This window comes from Nannospalax galili, unplaced genomic scaffold (genome assembly GCF_000622305.1).
Source record: "Nannospalax galili isolate Female #2095 unplaced genomic scaffold, S.galili_v1.0 scaffold124, whole genome shotgun sequence".
In the NCBI taxonomy this organism is placed as follows: domain Eukaryota; kingdom Metazoa; phylum Chordata; class Mammalia; order Rodentia; family Spalacidae; genus Nannospalax; species Nannospalax galili.
The window spans coordinates 2102729-2113080 of NW_008352485.1; the positions used below are offsets into that span (position 1 = coordinate 2102729).

Genomic DNA, 10352 nt, shown 5'->3' on the forward strand with positions numbered 1-10352 from the left:
GGTTTTGAACATTTTCACTATTGGGAAATCTTTTTTGATAGCTTTCCTTTTTCCTAATCTCTGGCCCCTTTCTCTTTCCCTCCATAACATTATTCTCCAGTCCCCTTCTTTCTCATTTTTTTCTTCCCCTTCCCCATCTCCTTCCTTTATCTCATTTATTTACTATTTCCAAACTTGCCCTAAATAATTTTTAACTTCACAGCACTAACATAAGAATCAATGGATTGAATGAGAAGAGATAAACACTGATGGCAGGGAGAAACTATTCAATGATATTGTAGCAGGAAAATTCTCAAATCTAGAGGAAGAAGTAAACATTGAAACACAAGGGATATTTAGTGCCTCAAATGGACATGACCAGAGAAGAACCTCTCCATATAGTCAAGATGAGAAAAATACAAATTCATTTTGAATTCCATGATCCCTGGTGAATGCTAGTGAGCTGTAATTAATTTTAAGAGTATTTCTAGATCTTGTACGGTTTGATATTTTTGCTGCTACAACAGCAGTCTGTTTGCTCTTTGCCAAGTGGGACCGAGGGCTGAGCCTTTGAAATTAGACTGCTCAATAAAAAGATAACCTCCCAATCCAGAAGACACATTCAAACCAACAGAGATACAAATCGTAACAAGGAGTGCAAGAAACAGGAAACAGGGCAACATGACTCCTTCAAAAGATAACCCTTCAGCTACTGAACTCAACAATAACAAAATATGTAAAATGTCAAATGAAGGCTTTAAGTTTTCTGATAAAAATAACCAGTGACCTAACGAAAGATACAAGAGATGAACTTAATTCAGGCTCTAGAGAGAAAAGTCAGCAACATAAAGGAAAAGTCAGCAAAATGGATGAAAACATCAGTAACATGGAAGAAAAATTTGCCAAAGAAATTGAGATGTGGAAAACAAAGCCAAAAAGAAATGCTAGAAATGAAAGTCACTGCATCAACTAAAAAAAATCACAGCAACTAGAAAACATCCCCAACAAGCTCAGTCGTGCAGGAGAAAGAGTATCAGGGGCAGAAGATAAGGTTGATGAAATACTGCATTCAAACATCTGTAAGGGGCTAGAGAGATGGTTCAGCAGTTAAGAGTACTGGCTGCTCTTGCAGAGGACCTGGGTTCCATGCTCAGCACCCACATTGGACAGCTCATAACCGCCTGTAACTCCAGTTCCAGGGAATCTGCCCTCTTCTGGCCTCTGCAGGCACTGCACACATGTGGTGCACTTACATGTACTCAGGCACAAAACACATATATTTAAAATAATAAATAAATAAAAATTTAAAAATCAGTAAGGAGAGAAGTCAGGTGAGAATGACCATGACCTACTCTGGGATGTGGTCAAGAGACTAACATAAGAATCAATGGTTTGAAGGAGAAGAGATAAACACTGATGGCAGGGAGAACCTATTCAATGAAATTGTAGCAGGAAAATTCTCAAATCTAGAGAAAGAAGTAAACATTGAAACACAAGGGATATTTAGTGCCTCAAATGGACATGACCAGAGAAGAACCTCTCCATATAGTCAAGATGAGAAAAATACAAAGCAAAGAAACAACATTAAAAGCTGAAAAGTGAAAATGCCAGCTCACCTACAAAGATAGAAATAAGAATATAAAATCTCTCAGGAGCAACACTTAAAGCCAGGAAAACATGGACCTGAAAGTAAATAACTGCCAACAAAGACTCCTATAGCAGGCAAATCTGTTTCTTAAATTGATGGATAAATAAATATATTTCAGGACATACATAAAATAAGGCAGTTTATGACCAGCAAGCTATTACTACAGAAACTACTTAAAGGAATACTATACACACAGGAGGAGAAAGAAAGTCTCAGTCATGAGAACAAAAGAAAGAATAAAGCTCATCGGAAAAGTGGCTAAAAAAGGAGAATTAGGGAGGGATCTACTAAATCCAACACAGTCAGCCAGGAAACCCCTAATCGATAGAGGAGAAAGTAAGGGGAAAGGATAGTCCAAACAACTGGGAAAATCAAGGTCACAGGAATTAGAAAAACTCTCTCAATAATAACCTTAAACATAACTGGATGCAACTCTAATACAGAGACACAGAATGAGAGACTGTATCAAAAAACTAGATCCAACTACCTGTTGTTTTCAGAAGAACATTTACTAGAAAAGATATTCCCAGACTGAGAGGCACAGTATGGACAACAATCTATCAGGTGAATGGAAACAGAAATGTGCTAGCACAGCTATCCTAATATCCGATAAAGTACACCTCAAACCAAAATTGGTCTGAAGGGATAAAGAAGACTACAGATTAATAAAGGGAACAATTCATCAAGAAGACTAAACATTTTTAAACATTATGTACCAAATCTTTGGCCTCTCGATTCCATAAGACAAACAATAATGTGTCCATTAAAAGATCAGATAGTTCCTGATACCATAACAATGGGTAATTTAAATACTCTCCCCCCATGTCTAGATAGAGAACCCAAACTAAAAACCAACAAAAATGCTGAGTTAAACTATAGCATAGATCAAATGTACTTAACAGATATCTACAGAGTGTAAAATTATCCCTAATTTCAGATCACATTGTCCTAAAGTTTAAAGATCTTAGAGGCTGGGCATGGTGGCACATGCCTTTAATCCCAGCAGAGGCAGGCAGACTCTGAGTTCAGTCTGAAGCCAGCCTGGTCTACATATCAAATTCTATTCTAGCTAGAACTACAGAGAGACCCTTGTCTCAAACAAACAAAAATATTAAAGACTCTACAAGAAAACTCTTGGACTTGTTGTTAAACAATTTTAGCAAAGTAGGAGGATATAGAGCCAACATATACGGGACTGGAGAGATGACTCAGTGATTGGTTAAGAGCACTGGCTACTCTTGCAGTGGACCTGGGTTCGATTCCCAGCACCCACATGGCAGCTAACAACCATCCATAACTCCAGTTCCAGGGGAATCCAATGCTCTCTTCTGGCCTCCACAGGCATAGCATGACACAGGGGCACTTACACACATGGAGACATTAGACTCATAAAGTAAAAAAAAAATTAAATATTTTTTCAAGTAAACATACATACAAAATGCAGTACCTTTTCTATATACCAATAAGGAACTTGCTAAGAAAGAAATCAAGGTTTAAATTCCATTCACAATTGTTTAAAAAATATCTAGGAATAAGCATTCTGAATAAACCTAACTGACGAGGTGAAAGACTGCTACAATGAAAAGTTTAAGGCATTTAGGAAGATGGAAAGCCCTCCCATGCTCATGAATTGATAGAATTAATATTGTGAAAATGGCTATACTATTGAAAGAAGTCTATAGATTTTATATGCAATTCCCACAAAAATCCTCCTGACGTTCTTAACAGAAATAGAAAAAAAGTTCTAAAATACACCTAGAAGCACAAAAGTCCCCTAATAGCTAAAGAAAAATCCTTAGTATAAAACGCAATTCTGGAGGTATCACAATATCCAATCTCAAACTATATTACAGAGCCATAGGTAACAAAAATAGCATGGCACAAAAACAGACATGTATACCAATAGAACAAAAGTCACAGAAATAAACCCATGGTTACAGCTCCTCGATTATTAACAAAGCTGTGAAAAACATACATTGGAGAAAAGACAATCTCTTCAGTAGTGTGGGAAAAGTGGACTTCCACACATGGAATAATGAAACTAGACCCATATCTCTTACCCTGCTGTCCTAGTTTGTTCTTCATTGCTGTGACAAAATACTCTGACCAATATCAACTTGGGGAGGAAAGGGTTTATTTGTCTTACATCTCCCAAGTCGCAGTTCATCAGGGAGCCCAAGGTAGGAACTCAGGGCAGGAACCTGGAGGCAGGAGCTGGAGCACAGGCCATGGAGGAATGCTGCTTACTGGCTTTCTCCACTGGCCCCTGCTCAGCCTGCTTTCTTATGCAACACAGGCCCACCTGCCCAGGGGTGGCACCACCCACAGTGGGCTGGGCCCTCCCACATCACTCATCAAGAAGATGCCCTTCAGACGTGGCCACAGGCCAGTCCAATAGAGGCAATTTCCTGATTGAGGCTCCCTCAACCCAGGTGTGTCAAGTCGACACTAAAGCTATCCAGCACACCTGCATAAAAAATCAATTCAAGATGGTTCAAAGACCATATAAGACTTGAAACACTGAAACTGCTAGAAGAAAACATAGGTAAAACACTGCAAGATATAGACATAAATTAGGATTTTTTTCTGCAGAACTCCAGTAGCACAGGAAACAACCCCAGGAACTGACAAATGGGATTTCAGGAAATTATGAAGCTTCTGCACAGCAAAGGAAACAATCAACAGGGCAAGAGTTAGTTTATAGAATGGAAAGGAATTCTTGCCAATTATGTATAGATAGGGAATTATGTGTAGGATATATATATGTTTATATATTAAATGAACTGCAAAAATTAAACATTAAGGAGGAGGAAGGAGAGAAAATGGCATCCATGGATTATAGTGCCTATAGCCAAGCTACAGCCCAGCAGGGTGCTTACACTGCCCAGCCAACTCAAGGATATGCACAGACTACCCAGGCATATGGCAACAAAGCTATGGAACCTATGGACAGCCTACTGATGTCAGCTATACTCAAGCTCAGACCACTGCCACCTATGGACAGACTGCATATTGCAACTTCTTATGGACAGCCTCCCACTGGTTATACTACTCCAACCCCCTTAGGCATACAGTCAGCCTGTCCAGGGGTATGGCACTGGTGCTTATGACACCCCCACTGCAAGTCACCACCACCCAGGCCTTCTATGCAGCACAGTCTGCTTATGGCACTCAGCCTGCTTACCCCGCCTATGGACAGCAGCTAGCAGCCACAGTACCTGCAAGACCACAGGATGGTAACAAGCTTGCTGAGATTGGTCAACCTCAGTCTAGCACAGGGGGTATAACCAGTTCATCCTAGGATATGGACAGAGTAACTACAGTTATTCTCAGGTACCTGGGAGCCATGGGGTGCAGCCAGACTTCTTTAAGCAGTGTGGGGTTGTTAAGATGAACAAGAGAACTTGAGCAACCCATGATCCACATCTGCCTGGATAAGGAAACAGGAAAGCCCAAGGTGATGCCACAGTGTCCTTTGAAGATCCACCAACTGCCAAGGCTGCTGTGGAGTGGTTTGATGGGAAACATTTTCAAGGAAGCAAGGTTAAAGTCTCTCTCACCCAAAAGAAGCCTCCAGGGAACAGCATGTGGGTTGGCATGTCACCTGTGAGGGCAGAGGGATGCCACCACCACTCCATGGAGATCCTGGCAACCCAAGAGGTCCTGAGGGACCCATGGGTCACACGGGAGGCCATGGAGGAGACAAAGGAGGCTTCCCCCCCAAGAGGGCCCTGAGGTTCTCAAGGAAATCCGTCTGGAGGAGGAAACATCCTGCACTGAGCTGGAGACTGGCAGTGTCCCAATCCAGGTTGTGGAAACCACAACTTGGCCTGGAGAACAGAATGCAGCCAGTATAAGGCCCCTAAGCCTGAGGGCTTCTTCCTGCCACCCTTCCCACCTCCGGGTGGTGATTGTGGCAGAGGTGGCCCTGGTGGCAAGTGGGGAGGAAGAGGTGGATTTATGGACCACGAAGGTCCCTGTGGAATGTTCAGAAGTGTCCATGGTAGAGACAGAGGTGGCTTTCAAGGTGGCCGTGGAATGAAATGAGGTGGCTTTGGTGGGGGAAGACAAGGTGGCCCAGGGGGTCCTCCTGGACCTTTGATGGAACAGATGGGAGGAAGAAGAGGTGAACGTGGAGGACCTGGAAAAATGGATAAAGATGAGCATGGTCAAGAACACAGAAACCAGCCCTACTAGACACAAAGACCCTGCAGAACTGCATTGACTACCAGATTTATTTTTTAAACCAGAAAGTATTTTAAATTTATAATTCCATATTTATAATGTTGGCCACAACATTGTGATTATTTCTTGTCTGTACATTTTATTTTTCTCCATTTGTGAAGCAACATTAAAACAAACTAAATGGTAGGGTGCTGAGTTTTTTGTTTTTTTTTTTCTTTCGTTCTTTTAAAGATGGTTGTTTAAGGGGCTGGAGAGATGGCTCAGCAGTTAAGAGAACTGACTGCTCTTGCAGAGGACCAGGGTTCAATTCCCAGCACCCACATGGCGGCTACAAACTGTCCTTAACTCCAGTTCCAGGGGAATCCAGAGCCCTCTTCTGACCTCCACGGCATTGCACGACATGGGTGCACTCACCTACATACAGGTAATACACTCATACATATAAAATAAAAATAAAAAAAAAATGGTTGTTTAAGACTTAACAATGGGAACCCTTTGTGAGTATGTTTAGTATCATCCTGGAGAACCAAGAGGGCCTCTAACTATAACAATGTTCATAGTTGTAAATTTTTAAAAAAATACAATTCCAAATGTTTATAAAAAGCTAAACATTAAAAAAAAAAAAAACTAACCAGATTATTACTAGTCACAGTCGGTTACTTTCTGAGCTCCTTGGCATCTGAGCATGGATATAAAGTCATCAGGTAAACCTAAAAATTTACAGCCAATTTTGAAAGAGATGCATCTTAGCTCAGGAACTTGTTATTGAATATGTCAAGGCTGTTATAATGAAAGGCTTCTTCTAAGTATGTGGTTATTAAATAAATAATTAAAAAAAACACTAATCAATAAATGGGCTAATGGAGTAGCTATAAAGTTCTCAAAAAAGAAACACTAAATACTAGAAAAAGTGTTTAACATCCTTAGCCAATAAGGAAATATAAATTAAAACTACTTTGAGATTCCATCTCACCCGCCTCAGAGTGGCTATTGTCAAGAAAACAAAGGACAAATGTTGGTGAGAAGCCTTATTCACTGCTGGCTGCAATGTAAACTTGTACAACCACTATGGCAATCAGCGTGAAGATTTCAAAGAAACTTCTGGAACTTTCACATGACCTCGCTAGACCTAGCTATTAGACTGCAGGGTAATCCCCAAAGGTCTATTCCTCAAAATGCTACAGAGACACTTGAACATCCACACTTAAGTAATAGCTGAACTATTTACAATAGTCAGGAAGTGGAACCAACCTAGATATCCAACAATAGATGAGTGGATAAATAAAACATGATGCGCACTCACAACAGAATTTTATGTGGTCATTAACAAAAATGAAATCATGACATCTGTATCATCACTACATTAAGTAAGATAAAACAGAAAGACAAATGCCATGTTTTCTCTCATATAATGAATCTAAATGTAAAATCATGTAAATGTATGTGTGTATAAAAACATGAATAGTGTCCCTTAATGCCCATATAACAAACCATATGTTAAGCCATTGGTCCCCCAAGGAAGTGGTACGGGGAGCCTCTGTGGGCCTTTGGTAGGAGGTCCTTAGGTCACCTTCAGGCGTGCCCTACCAGTCTTTCTCTCTCTTTGTTTCCCTGCTTGTGGTGTGATCACTTTCTCCATAAGCATGATGTGTCACCCTTGGCAAAGACACAAATCAAGGAGGCCGCAAAGTCTTGGACTTCAGCATCCAGAACCATGAACCACAATAAGTCTCCCTTCATTATGTAGGTGGCCAGTGTCAGGTGTATCATTATAGAAACACAAAGTTGATTTATGTGATAGATAATATCTAAAATTAAAGACTCAAGATATAGTAATATGATCGAGTTACATAAAAATATGGATATAAGTCAGGAAAAACCTGCTCACATAGTTAAAAATATTCCTTCAGAGGAGTGAAAATTAGAAGTTTAATGGATAAAGCAGAAAAGGGCTTAATTATTAGCCTAATTAAGGCTAATTAAACTCTTCACTTTTTAAACATACGTATCTAACTTCATTACAAATTTGAAAATTATTCCATGATCATATAAAAGAATGTATGCCCTCTATTCAAAAATCAAAGGCTGTTTTCAATAAAGTTCATATATCTAATTCTTCAAAAAATACTACAAGAAAATCTCTTAGAAGATAATCAGGTTAAAACGGATTGCTGTGTTCCTCAACTTTACATGTGTCTTTGAATCCCAGCTTAGCTAAAGTTAAAAGACATAAAGGCGTTTTTTTCCTCTTTAAGTGTCCGTCAAAATTTTCCAACTGAAGAGCTTTAACCATAAGTAACGAAGAGAAAAGAATGTTCCTCTAACTTTAAGGTATCTGCACAGCTGGGCTTTCCCCTTCTAAGGGCACCAGAAGAGATAGACATATAGGGTGGAGACTGAACTCAATTTGCCATAGTTCAGTTTTCATCACCCTCCTCACAAAGTACCTGCTGTGAGAAATCCTACCCTAGGGGGAAGCAGACAATGTCTACCACCTCCTCATAAGGCCCCGACCACAACCCAAAAGTGTGATCCTACCAAAGCTCACTCTGGAGCAACAGTAAGTGTATTGGGCTTCCTCATAGAACATGGATGAGGGGTTGCTTACAGGCGCATAGGAGACCCCAAAGCAGCCACACTGGAAAGTCTTTACCCAGCATGGATGATGGCTTCCCTATAGCTTCGTGGATGGAGCCTCCCTTTGGTTAATCTTGCCCAGTTTATATACTCTAGCACCTTCTGAGACATGCTCCTAAGCCCAGGCCACATGCAATTAGGGCAGAATTGCATACAGATGGCTGGGAGGTCAGGCTGGAAGGTCCAATGACTTTCCCCAACCCCTCCTTCTATAGGGAAATGTCAGCCAGTCAATAGGCCCGATCGTGGTGGTCTCTTACAAACAAGTACAGTTGATTTGATGAAGATGAATTGTTTGGCATAGTTTTGAGATGACTTGGTGTTAGAATCTTTACTCTTTTATGTTTGAAAGCACAAGAGAAAAAATTGAAAACCCTTTGACAAGAAACAGCCTACTTACTACGCAACACACGTTTCTTCTTCCTTATAGCACAGCCTTGGCCTTTTCAGTGCTTCACAACTGTGCAGGCCAGAAACTGGATCTGTACTGGTCTAATCTAGCCATGACAGCTCTGGCCACAAACATAGAAGAGTAGTCTTGTGATCAACTCTGGACGATGAGATCTTAGAAAATTCTCCCAGGAGAGACTCCGTAATGGATTTTTTAGTTCTTAAAATGAGACACAAGGGAGGCTGGAGAGATAGCTCAGAGGTTAAGAGCACTTGCTGATTTTGCAGAGGACCCAGGTTCAGTTCCAGCACCCACTGGGCAGCTCATAATTATCTATAATTCCAGTTACAGAAGATTCCATACCCTCTTCTGGCCTCCACAGGCATTGCATGAACGTGGTATACTTATGAACATGTAAGCAAAACACTCATACACATATTAAAATAAATAGCCGGGTGTGGTGGCTAACACCTTTAATTCCATCACTCAGTAGGCAGAGGCAGGCAGATCTGTGAGATCAAGGCCAGCCTGGTCTATATAGCCAGTTCCAAACCAGCTGGGACTTCAGGGAGAGCCTGTCTCAAAAAGACCAATAAACAAATAAATCTAAAAAATGCAGAAAATTTTTTTTTCTTCTTCAAAAAGATAAGGAAAAGAGAGCTTCCTTTTCTGCTCCAGACTTTGCAAGGCAAGAGTGTGGAGACCAAGGGCTGGGGTCAGCAGAGGGGTAACAGAGGAGGAGGCTGGGTTACAAGACTGAGGCAGCCCAGCACTGCACTGCTCTGGGACTTGGTAGTATATGAGCCAATCAATCTCCATATCTTCTAAGTTGCCATGAGGTAGGTGTTCAATTACTTGGAGCTGAAAGCACTCTGAGTGACAGAGAGATCCCCATCTAAACACACATGATGTATTTTCAGAATAGCCAGAATAAATCTTAAAAAGAAAAGAAAATCCTCAAAAGCTGCCAGGAGAGAAAAAGACAAATCATCCTCAAAGGAATGAGAATCAGACAAGCAGGAGACTTACAGCCTCGCCAGAAGCTAAAACTCTGCAGCATAGAGTCTTCGTGGACTGAAAGAAGACAGCGCCAATCTAGCAGCCCCGGCCAAGTGACTGCCAAGCGTGAAGATGCTCTAAAGAAAGTCTTCAACACTCGTGAATTCAGAACATTCATCTGGGCTGGGAGATGGTTCAGTGGGTAAAGTGCCTGCTGTGTAAGCACGAGGGCCTGAGTTTAGAGCACCTACATAAAACTTGGTGTAATTCCAGGACTGGAGAGGTGGAGACAGGCAGATCTTGGGAGCTCACCAGCCAGCCAGTCTAGCTGAAATGGCAAGCTCCAGATTCAGTGGGACACCCTGTTTCAAAAACTAAGGTGGAGAGTGATAGAGCAAGAAACCTAATGTTGACCTCTGTCTCCATGTTCATGCATGAGCAGGTACACTCCCACACACATGCATACACTATACACCTAACACACACATACACACACACACACACACACACACA

At 41.1% G+C, this 10352-nt stretch overlaps 1 pseudogene; it reads left to right on the plus strand.

Annotated features, from left to right (window-relative positions):
• The first annotated feature begins 4449 nt into the window (after positions 1 to 4449).
• Positions 4450 to 5824, plus strand: LOC103747197 (annotated as a pseudogene).
• Positions 5825 to 10352: the final 4528 nt, after the last annotated feature.